Source organism: Haemaphysalis longicornis, unplaced genomic scaffold (assembly GCF_048455015.1).
Source record: "Haemaphysalis longicornis isolate Haplotype H1 unplaced genomic scaffold, Haemaphysalis longicornis Haplotype H1 scaffold_23, whole genome shotgun sequence".
Lineage (NCBI taxonomy): Eukaryota > Metazoa > Arthropoda > Arachnida > Ixodida > Ixodidae > Haemaphysalis > Haemaphysalis longicornis.
In genome coordinates, this window is record NW_027526306.1 from 5,186,411 (window position 1) to 5,196,946 (window position 10,536).

Here is a 10,536-nt window from a genome sequence, read left to right on the forward strand (position 1 = left end):
CGAATTGTAGGAGCGGAGATCGTTACGAAATCGAACTTTTTATGTCCGCAGTTAAAAATACGAAACAAATTTCCGAGTGCACATACGTGAGCGCGGGACTCGCGGATACCACCCGGCATTTAACAAAACCACGAAGAGCGTCCATGGGCGCGCGCACGTGAGCTCGTGCCTCGCGGCCACCGCCCAGCAGGTAATACACTGGCGCACGTTTGTTATGCCAAACATACCCATTAGAGAGGTTGCTCAACATTCGCCAAAAAGCTCCCGTGTCATAGTGGCAACGCTTTCGCTATCGCAATCCCATTGCTCGCGTCACTAGGTGGCTCCGCTCACGATAGAGGGCTTTGCGTTCATCATTCGCATGCGTCTTAGAAGTGCTCCGGCTTGGGCGGAGGAATAGGTGGCCCACGGGTCGTCCGCAAGTTCAACGAGGAGGCCGCTTCGGTCGTGGCTCGTTGCGCTTGGGATCGAGAATGGAAATGATTGCAGACATCCAGTATGGATCACGTGACAACAGAGAATGCTGTCAACAGGCGTCGCTGGGCTCAACACCAAATCCGTACACTGGAACAGGGCCAAGGTGCGTGAGCGATGCAGGCAATGTTCAGGCGATACCGCTCGCAAGCACAAGGAACGTCCATCGGAAACGGCAGCCGACGCTCGGTTGAACCGTGGGTGGGGAAACGTGCTAATTCCCACACAACGTTTAGTGACCAATAATAAAAACTTACAAAAATCAAGGAAGCGAACACTTATACCAGCTAAGGTCATGCACATGACGTTGCAGCAACGAGCCAGCACATCGGCTGCAATCGTCTTGATCATCATGAAAGCTGCTAACAGCTTCACAACCTTCAAGTCACACGCTATAGTATGAGCTTCCTTCATTTTTTCCAGCGTTGGCCTCAGCGCTACAAGTCGAGTCGTCCGTTCCTCCTCATCGGACTGTTGCCCCCTTTGTGACGGGCGAGGCCATGGAATTCTGCAATGCACCGTGAACGTACCACCAGACGAGAAGCGACGGCGACTGCGTTCGGCGAGACATTCCTTCCCCTGCATAAAGCAAGATCACGTAGCACGTGTCAGCAAAAGTGCTCGAACCTTGTGCTCCAACCGCTGTTCGCGCCGGCAGTGAGACGTGGCTCAGCCATTACCCGTGCACACTACCAAGCCAGTTGATTTCTCTGGTAAAGGGGGCCCTCCCGCCGTGCCTATACCTTTGCACTCGGCATCCTCGGTGATAACAGCCTCAACCAGCATCAGACAGCCCACTCCAGTCTGTCTACAGACTTGCCGCGCGTGGGTGACGGGTCTCAAGGGTCAGCTGCTGGTGAGGGTTCTGTTAGACACGGGCAGCCAGTGGACATTCGTTCGGCGGCACTTATAGCGTTATCTGGGCCGCTCCGTTGAAGGCGTCAAGGAACTCAAGTTGGTAACCTTCGGCAATAGCCACCTCACACCACATCAGAAGTGCCCTCGCATATCAGTTACGGTGACCAGTTAGAACAACGAGAAGCATGTTGCCACTGACACCCTGGAGGTGCCAAGCATTTGCAGCGTTTTGAGTCTCCCAATCACCGATGAAGTGCTCAGAATCATGGACGACCATGGTCTTTTCACTGCTGACACTCCTCTCGCATCGGCTTACATGGACGATCATATAAGTGTACTAATTGAATCCAACCATCATTGGCCAATCACTTCGGGTCAAATTTTGCGGATTACTCCGCGCCTCAATGCCGTCGAAACGCTTCTCGGCTGAACTATTCAGGGTGCCGAAGGTACCGAAGTCAGAGACTGTCTCTTTGAGGACTTCAGCACTTTGTTCCTCGCCCATGGGTAACCCTCAAACGACAAAATTGCAACAGATGACAAGCTCTCACCTCTATGGCGCGGCGTCAGGAAGGAAAGCGTATGGTGCGAGGTTCCGCTCCTCAGAAACAAGCCGGGACTGTATGCCAGACGCGCAAAAACGTACGCTTGCGCCGGTTAGGGTGGTTGGTGAGTAACGAGCCCCTTGGATTACCCTCACGCGAAGACAGCTGCGCTATTCGCAGGTAACCCACTACGCACACCAGCTGCTACGTATGTTGGGGGAGACCATGCCAAGAATAGGAAAGTCCAGGAAAAGCAGACTACGAAGAAACCATCTGAAAGCCCTGAAGGTGCTACTTTCTCTTTTATCACATCTAGCCCAACTGTATCAAAACCGGGAAAAAACGAGGGAATCAGTAGCAAGTGCGAAAACAATCTTGTCTGCAATGACAGGAGGCCTCGTTCCTACAGGGAGCTCAAAGTGTACACAGACGGACGATGTGCTGACGAGTATGCGAAGACGGTACGAGAATGAAGACTACCTTCTTTGGCGCAACGTAGTGCGGCGTCGGACCAGCGTCCGTAGTCGGGCCACGGGTTCTCGCTATAACGTTCTTGAGAATAACGAGAGTTCGCAGGACCACTCGATCTGCAGCGGTTCCCAGAAAAGCAACTAATTTCGCGCTTTGAAAAGTTAATCCCCCCCCCCCACACACACACACAGACACCACCACAGCTGCGATGCCAGGTCCGGGTTCATTTCCAGGCAGAAGATGCGCCCGCAATGTCTTTTTTCGCTACCCTTGGCCCGACCGTTCGGAAGCTGCAAAAGGCTACGGGTTTTTTGCTCGCAGGCAGCCCGGAAATACGAGCAATGGCTCCTGTGCAGCGAACGTCTTCCCAGTGTACGATCTGGTGCGGTTCCAGTACATCCCCCGTGGAGCTCGAGAAGACACCTGCCTTTATTGAAGTACTGCGTAATCTCTCTACACCATCGCCAAGACGAAGTGCGCTAGATGACTATAATGACATTTAGCAGCGACGGCGTAAAACGCAGTCGGGTGACAGAAGGCGACGCCGGCGGTGTTGTCGGCGCTCGCACGATCTTCCCTCTCATCGGAACTAAAATTCAACTACTCGCGAAAATCTTCGTATAACCCGCCGTCCGAGTCACCAGGCACGGGCAGGGCGGTGTTAGCACCGCAAAAAGCTGAGGACCAACATGATGCTGCCCTACGTATTCCTTTCACTACATGTCCACCGATGCAACCATTTTGGCATAATTAATCTCCACTTGATGACTGGCACAGAAATTAGGCTCTATAATCATAGGACGAACTTTAAGGCCACTACTTAGCATTCCTTCCCGGGAGGGAGCGTGTCGGAAATAAAGAATGAGAAGGGCGTAGGCAGGGGTGATAGCGGGTGAAGAAAAAGACAAAGCTGCACACACTCCTACGCTGAGGCAATGTTTCATGGCTTCCATAAGCACCCGACATCTGGGTCGTGTTCTCCCTGCTGGAACCACCACGAGAAGTGTGCGTGTCCCTGTTCTTTATTTTTCAGTAGCAGTACATATGTAAAAGCACCCGAACATCTTGCGTCGGCGGGTAATTTTCTGCTGCAAATGTTGTAGCAGATGGTCTGTTACGAAGACACGAACGAAACACCACGAAGGCGACGTTTTCGTACGTACCCGCAAACACCCTGTATGAGCTTGTGAAACATTTTATTGTTTGAAGTGTTTGCAAAATTAAAGTCTCTAATGAGTTCGTCCCAGAATTTTACATAATTGTTAACAACCAGCTTAGTCTGCAGAATAGTGGCCATAACCGTTCTGGCAGACTTTCAGAAAAAAGAACACGCCTTATTTGCTGTTTATTTTGCTTTAAAACCGCTTATTTTATTATATACATATATATTTACACACTATTCTTCACATTTTTCTGGTATTGTATTTGAATTTAGGGTCACTACAGTGTTTCATTCGAAGCCAATGATAAAACTAAGGCGAGCGCAAGGTTGTCAAGTTCTTGGACAATAATAAATTAAAGAAGGAACTCTTTAAACGAGACAAGGTGTTATAGTGCCCAAAACCCCCCAAAAAAATCCCACAATGGACAACGACAAACTAAAAAGCAATGGGGAGCTACGTCATTGTGGTATATAAAACGGTAATTAGTTCAAACTGGCGGAAAAGTCACAGTTGGGGAACGAATGAACTAGACACATTTCGTAATGGTTACTGGCACAGGTTCGTGGCAGCGTTGAAATGTCCAGGTAATGTGTCGAGGCCGCGGTGATAGACGCGCTCCCATTTCCCGTTGCACAGTCATGGCGAACGCAGCTGTCTTGGGACGTCGCTGTCTCACCGATGCATGGCCACCCGACTTCCTTGCGGAGGAGTTCTGGATACTGCGGTTGTGGAGGACTCTAGGGACACGCCTCGGGTCCGATCGCCCGCCCACCGTGCATCCCGGTCACACTCCACACGCCGTTTTCCTCGGTGTTCTTTTTCGGGATCGCCTCTCCACCGGACGCTATCGCTGGCCACTCCCGATTGGCTGGTGGCCGCCGTGGGCTCCTGCGGTGGTCGCGACCGATCGGCGCCGTAGCCGCTGTCGATGAATTCGGCGCCGCGTGTCTTGCGTCTTCTTCTTTGTCGTTGTTTTTTACGTCTCTTCTTTTCGTGGTGGTCCTTTTTACCAATGAGATTTCTTCCCATGTCAAGGTATAGACCAGTCCAACGAGGGCGCCGCCATCTTGCGTGCACAGCGCCCTCTCGTAGCTGGCCGATTTGCTGGCTTGGGCGTTTGCTCCGCGGCGCATGGGCGCCAACGGCGCTCAGTGAATTTTGCGTTGTAGCGCGTTGTACGTTCATTTCCGGAAGATACTTTAAATAGGAAAGTTGTTGCGTAGGACTAGTTTAAGCGATCTGGCTTAAATTGATGGCTTTTTGAGCCGCGGGGGAGCTGAAATTCGCCTCAAGGTAGCGTGGTCCACGGTGGGTAAAGGATGCCATGTCGAACATATGTTTGCAATACTTCGTCACAATTTTTTTTGTTTGCGCTTGTGTGTCCGGGATAGCGTATAGCGGGTATTTTGATCGCTTTACTGCAAAAACTGATGTTTCTTAAAACGATCTAACCGTTATTCGCTCGGCGCCCATGGGCAACAAGCAGAAGCGCGTGTCAGTGTAACAGACTTCAGGGCTTCATATCCCTGCAGGGGTTAACACAGGTATTTTTGGGTGAACTTTGCAAGTATTTGGCACATTACATAGTTTGTATTACATCTTATCGATATATAAACACCTTACCCTCAGCCAGCACTGCCGCTAACTATAAACAGAACTTCCTCTCTCTAGAATTTCGAGCTGCTCTACAGAACAATTTAGCCGTGCAACTAATGCACAACATAAATACAATAAACAACACAGCTCCTGGAGAGCGTCATATAAGGATTTATTAAGCGTCCGCCATTGGGCAACCAGACAAGCGTTCGCTTTTGCGTTGCTTAGTTTGATGTTGCCGACAAAGAGACATCACATTTGGGTAATAGACTGCAGTCCTGGCTGGGGTGAGCGAGTGAACAACTTTATTTTGCCCGAATCGGGGATGGGGGAAGAACAGAGGTACAATCCCCTTCAGTTGCCCCTCTTCCCGCTTCCCCTCAGATTTTCTCGGGAAAGGGACACTCTATGGAGGTGGTAGTCACTGTGAAAATCGCCAAGGCCAGCCCACGTAATACTTGGAGCTTGGTTTGCCGCAATGTGACCGCAGCAATGGTGGAGATGGAACTAATACCATCTGCGGCAGAGGCAAGCTTCAGTGAGCTATTTTAGTTTGGAAAGAAGGTAGAACAATTTTCTGCAACTACTCCAAAGTAGGTGTACAGAAAGAGCTCAGCAGAACAAAATTGCCAAACATATATCTTGCGTGTTAACGCACACAAGCAATTCAAAAGCTCCTAGTCTGGCTCATTTGTTCACATTTCATTAAAATAATCTGTAACTTAGTGGTAAACCCGCACGCGCGATGCCTACAGAGCGTAGTAGAGGCAAAGGAGCAGCCGCGCCAGGCCCGCCGTGATCGGCGCGCACACTCCAGAGAGGGCGAAAGGCGTCCGCGCGCCGCGACCGCTGCGTGCGAGAGTACGGTTCCCCCTCGCCCGATGGAACGGTGGCCCATGCCGACGCAGTCAGCCTTGATGGGATCCGGATAGACGCTAGCGCTAGATTTCTCTCAAGTGTATATAGTATGTAATTCTATGGTTGACGCCGCACCTCGGCAATGACGAATATGTTCGCCAGATATCAACGTCGACGCGAGAGGTGGCGTAGTCCACGAGCATCGCAAAGCGGACGGCAGGTTCGGTGCTTTCAGTGCGGCTCGAATGTCTCGACGTTCGGCGATATGCTTCCGCACTTGCAAGCACCGTTCCGTTCCCCCAAAAACATGACGTCATTTTTTGCGTTAGATTTGTTTGTTTAGTTGTTGTTTCTCCCAAGAAATTTTTCCCTAGTCTTTGCTAAAGCGCTAGAATGCCTCCCTAGTCTGCCTAGTCCCCGAGCTTGGCCAAGTAATGGCGGAAAGCTCTTCAAGCGGGCTTTGTGTTGTGGTTGCAGAAGTTAGCTACTGAAGGGAAAATGTGTTTTAGACATGCAAATACCTTAAAATTCGACCGATGCAATCGTCGCTTTCACGCAAGAAGTATCTGGTTATTCATCATGGTGTGGTGTGTTGGGTTTCAGCACACTGCAGATGCCACTGGCCGCAGTAAAAAAATCGATTTTCTAGAATTCAAATTTGGCGCACTTGGAAGACCGCCTCATAGTCTCTACAATGGCAGAAAGAGGGCGCCAGGAGTCCGCTAGAAGTAGGAGTTCCTGTATAAACATCCCCCTCGCGAGGGGCACGATCAAATGCAGAGCATTTCCGGGGGCGCACGACGTTAAGTAGTTTGCGTTACGTTAATGTTGTTGCACTTGTGGCAACTGCTGACGAGACAGCGCTCGTCAGCAGTAATTTGAATGAGTCAACGATATAAGGCGCGTTAGTAGCGTCCCATTCTGTGTCGGGGCTCAACATGAGAGAGGTGCAGCAGAACAAACCTGTTTCGGAGAGTCCAAAATGGTGGCTTGGGGCTGGCGCACCTTTATGTGCGACAGCTGGTAAACCGGTTTTTGTTTTGGCGAGATGTTCGCCAGATGTTCGCGTGCTATGCCGGAATATGTAGTATCAACATGGTGCATGCCAGGTGGCGTGTATGGGTATTTTAAGGAAAGAGTTATGACGGCCCGTTTTCTATTCGCACGTTTTTCTGGCGAGTACCTGTCCTCTGTGACACGCAAAAAACTGTATAAGGACATTTGCGATGTTGTTTTCCCCGTCCCTATGTATAGATATAATTACCGTGCTGGGCCAGGCCAAAATGTGCTAAAGCGCGTCAAAAGAATGGAGGTTCACTCTGGTGTGAAAACCTTTTTCTTCAAATTACACACAGGCACCTTGTCTGTTGGAACCTGGATGCAGGATAGAGTAATATCTGTGTTCAATTTGTAAACAACCAGAAACGATAGAGCACGTTTTTCTGCATTGTTGGGCTGCGGTATTTTTGTGGGATGTCCTCCAGAGGACCCTTCATAAAGACTTCCCGCTGAGCCCCCATGGCATACGCTATCTAGCGGTCGAAAACAAGGAGGGGGCACCCTTGGACCTCGTTATGTTGGTGGCCTTGCATAGCATATGGCGCTCGCGCATGGCCTGGCTCCACGGTGATGTGGACGCCCGCCCTACGCGGCGATGTTTTCGTGAGTCTATATCCCAGTACGTAGAAGTCCAGAAGCGCAAGGCATACACTCCTGAGTGGCTGTCAAGGATAGAACCCTTGACTATGCTTAGGGAATTTTAGAGAGACACCAGCCTTCATATAGGTTGGTGGCTTGTCGCTCGAGTTGCTCATGTGAATAAGTTTGTTTTGTGTTTCTGTGTTGTGTCGAAGACCGGTATTAAAGAAAAAAAAAAGGCTTTGTGGCGCAGTGGATAGAGCACCGTTTACATTGCGTTCCGCCCGCAGGGTCGAGGGATCGAAACCTGGCGCCGGATAGTATTTTCTTTTTTATATAGTAGGGACAACGATGGTGCGGACCACGGACGTCAACGCGGGTGACATCGTGAGTTACTGAAATGCTCTGCATTTAAAACAATGACACCTTTTTATCTATAGCAGCAATCGGCTGTCACGGGACAAATTTAACCCAGCTTTTTTTGCTGCAAAGCTGTCACCAAAGACAACTGTGGCCTGGCCTGCGTCGGGGATATCGCAACTGCGGGACAGCTTTTATGGGTTAACCAAGGGAGCTCTGGCTTAATTGTTTTTAGTATTGCCATAACGCGGTTGAACTGCGAAATCGGCTCGGGATGAATGAATGTATTTACTGCCACAATTTCTGAAAAACGATAAAAACCACACACACAAACGTTAGAAACTCGTTGACGCCTAGGCATTGCATATATGCAGCGTTCTTGCGCTTCGCGGCGTTTCTGTGAAAGCCCAGTGATTGATACGTCAGACGTTCATTTTGAGGTTCGATAATTGGCTCCAGCTAAGGCCTAGTGTGTCTCTCTTTTTTGTTGTGAGAAAATCTAAACGTTCTTTTTTAAAAGTCCAGTATACGCGACTGTTTCACGCCCACCTGTGAGTCCACAAGTGGCGTTCACGTCAAGCCCAAATAGCAAGGCAAAGCACACACTTCACAGGTTCAATCACGCGGTGCATTCTGCAAGTCAGTCTTGTTTTGACCATCCTCTCCGTTAGCCAGAAACAGCTTGAAGAGTATGGTAGAGTTCAGAAAAGTCAGCCTAGACACACACATCAAATCCCCCGAAAGTCAGGCGGCTTCGGGGGTCTCCGCTTTCTACAGGTCGGCGCTGTGTAGGAGCGGTTGCCGTCGTGACTCCGAAGGATATTCTTCCAGAAGCCCGGAAAGGAGCTTCCCAGGACAAACAACTGTGGCATTCAAACTTGCGGAAAGCGGTATTTTTTGCTGGCCTTATTGGTCACGCGAACCTTCGTATTAGGGAAGAGTGGGAATCCAGCAGCAGTCCCCCTGTTTTCAAGAGAGAGATCACGGTGCCATTAGCTTGTATTTTTAAATTTTAAAAAAGAATAACTCTTATTTCTGCACGGATCATGATCATTCTTTTGGCGTCTATCTATGCATGACACGAAGAATAGTAGTCAAGCTTTAAAAGTACCTCACAGAAAAGCGTTGCAGGTGTCCTTGAGGTTATTAAACCTGGGTTGTATTTTCGTGACGCATCACGCAATCCGAACTACTCACTACTTACGTATTAACCCATAAGGACGTTGGACTTAGCGCAAGTTAGTGGTTATTTGAAAATATCTTATGAACAACTATTTCAATTTCCTTTAAAACCAACAAGCGATAGAGGAGGCAGTTCAAACAAAAAGTAAAAAACCAACAAAATAAATTATGCGTGATAAAAAACGTTTCAGCTGATACTTGCATGTTATTTCGCCACAACTAACATTTAATATTTATAGCGAGCAGTTATTCCAAGAATTTTTTGTCGATAACTGAATGATCATCAAAAATGTGAAGTGGGTTTGTGGCCACACCGTTATAAATTATCTAACGCTGAAAAAAATTTTATGGCAAATTATTTACCCTTTTAACTAACTATATCCCACCAATCTGCAAATAACGTTAACGTTTCTAAAGATGGACATTGTCATTGTGAAACACAATAAATAACCCTAAAAAGTAAAGCGTTCCCGTGTTCCTGCTCCCTGCTCCGGCAAAGATGTTAATGGCCTTTAAGAGTAAGCTATGTGTATATGATTAGTTTGACTGTCTGCCACAAACTGGGCTTAATCCATAGTTACGTAATTTCAACGGAAGGCGGATAACCGCAGCCGTGCTTTAAATATTTTTCAGTGAATAAAAAATCTTCTGAAGCATATGTTGTCGATAACTGTGTTGTGTAGGGAGAGATTGTACCCAGCATTTATTTTCGTTTGCTGGCCCTTTTTAAAATACAACAGGAAAGTCAAGACAGCGAGAAAACCAGTCAACGTTTGATTGTGAAGTCTGGGAAGTTGCACAGAAACATGACCACGAGTATGAATTTGATATTAACAGAACTGACACATATATGTATGACCATATACCAAATCCGTGCTGTCAAGAAGTCTACAGAAAAACGTGCCGTGCAACCTCGTACAGCCCGCACACTCATCTATGCTACCACAGAGTGGAAAAGCTCCCGATTTACCGTCGAAGCGTCTGAAATTGCAGTGCCATTAAATAAATGTGCCGCCAAACTCTCCAGTTCTTATTTTCAGATTCGCGCGACTGCTACTATGTATATCTGATAAAAAAGTATTTACTTGTACAAATGGACCCCAAAAGCATTTAACCTAGGCTCTAGAAGTACAATGTGTATGAGAGAAAGAACTCCAAATTTTCAGAACAACAACTAGCTTTCGAGTGACGACAATATCCAATAATAGTTTCCGCGCTCCACATCTTGATAAACTCTACAATTAACGGGAGAGATAGAACGAACGAGACTAGCAACCAAAAAAAAATATTCTTGTTCTAATTTAACGAGGTTTCTATTAATGGACACGCATAGAAATGTGAATTGAAATATAAAGTGGTAGCACGCTCGTATTCCTGGGTAAGTCAATATA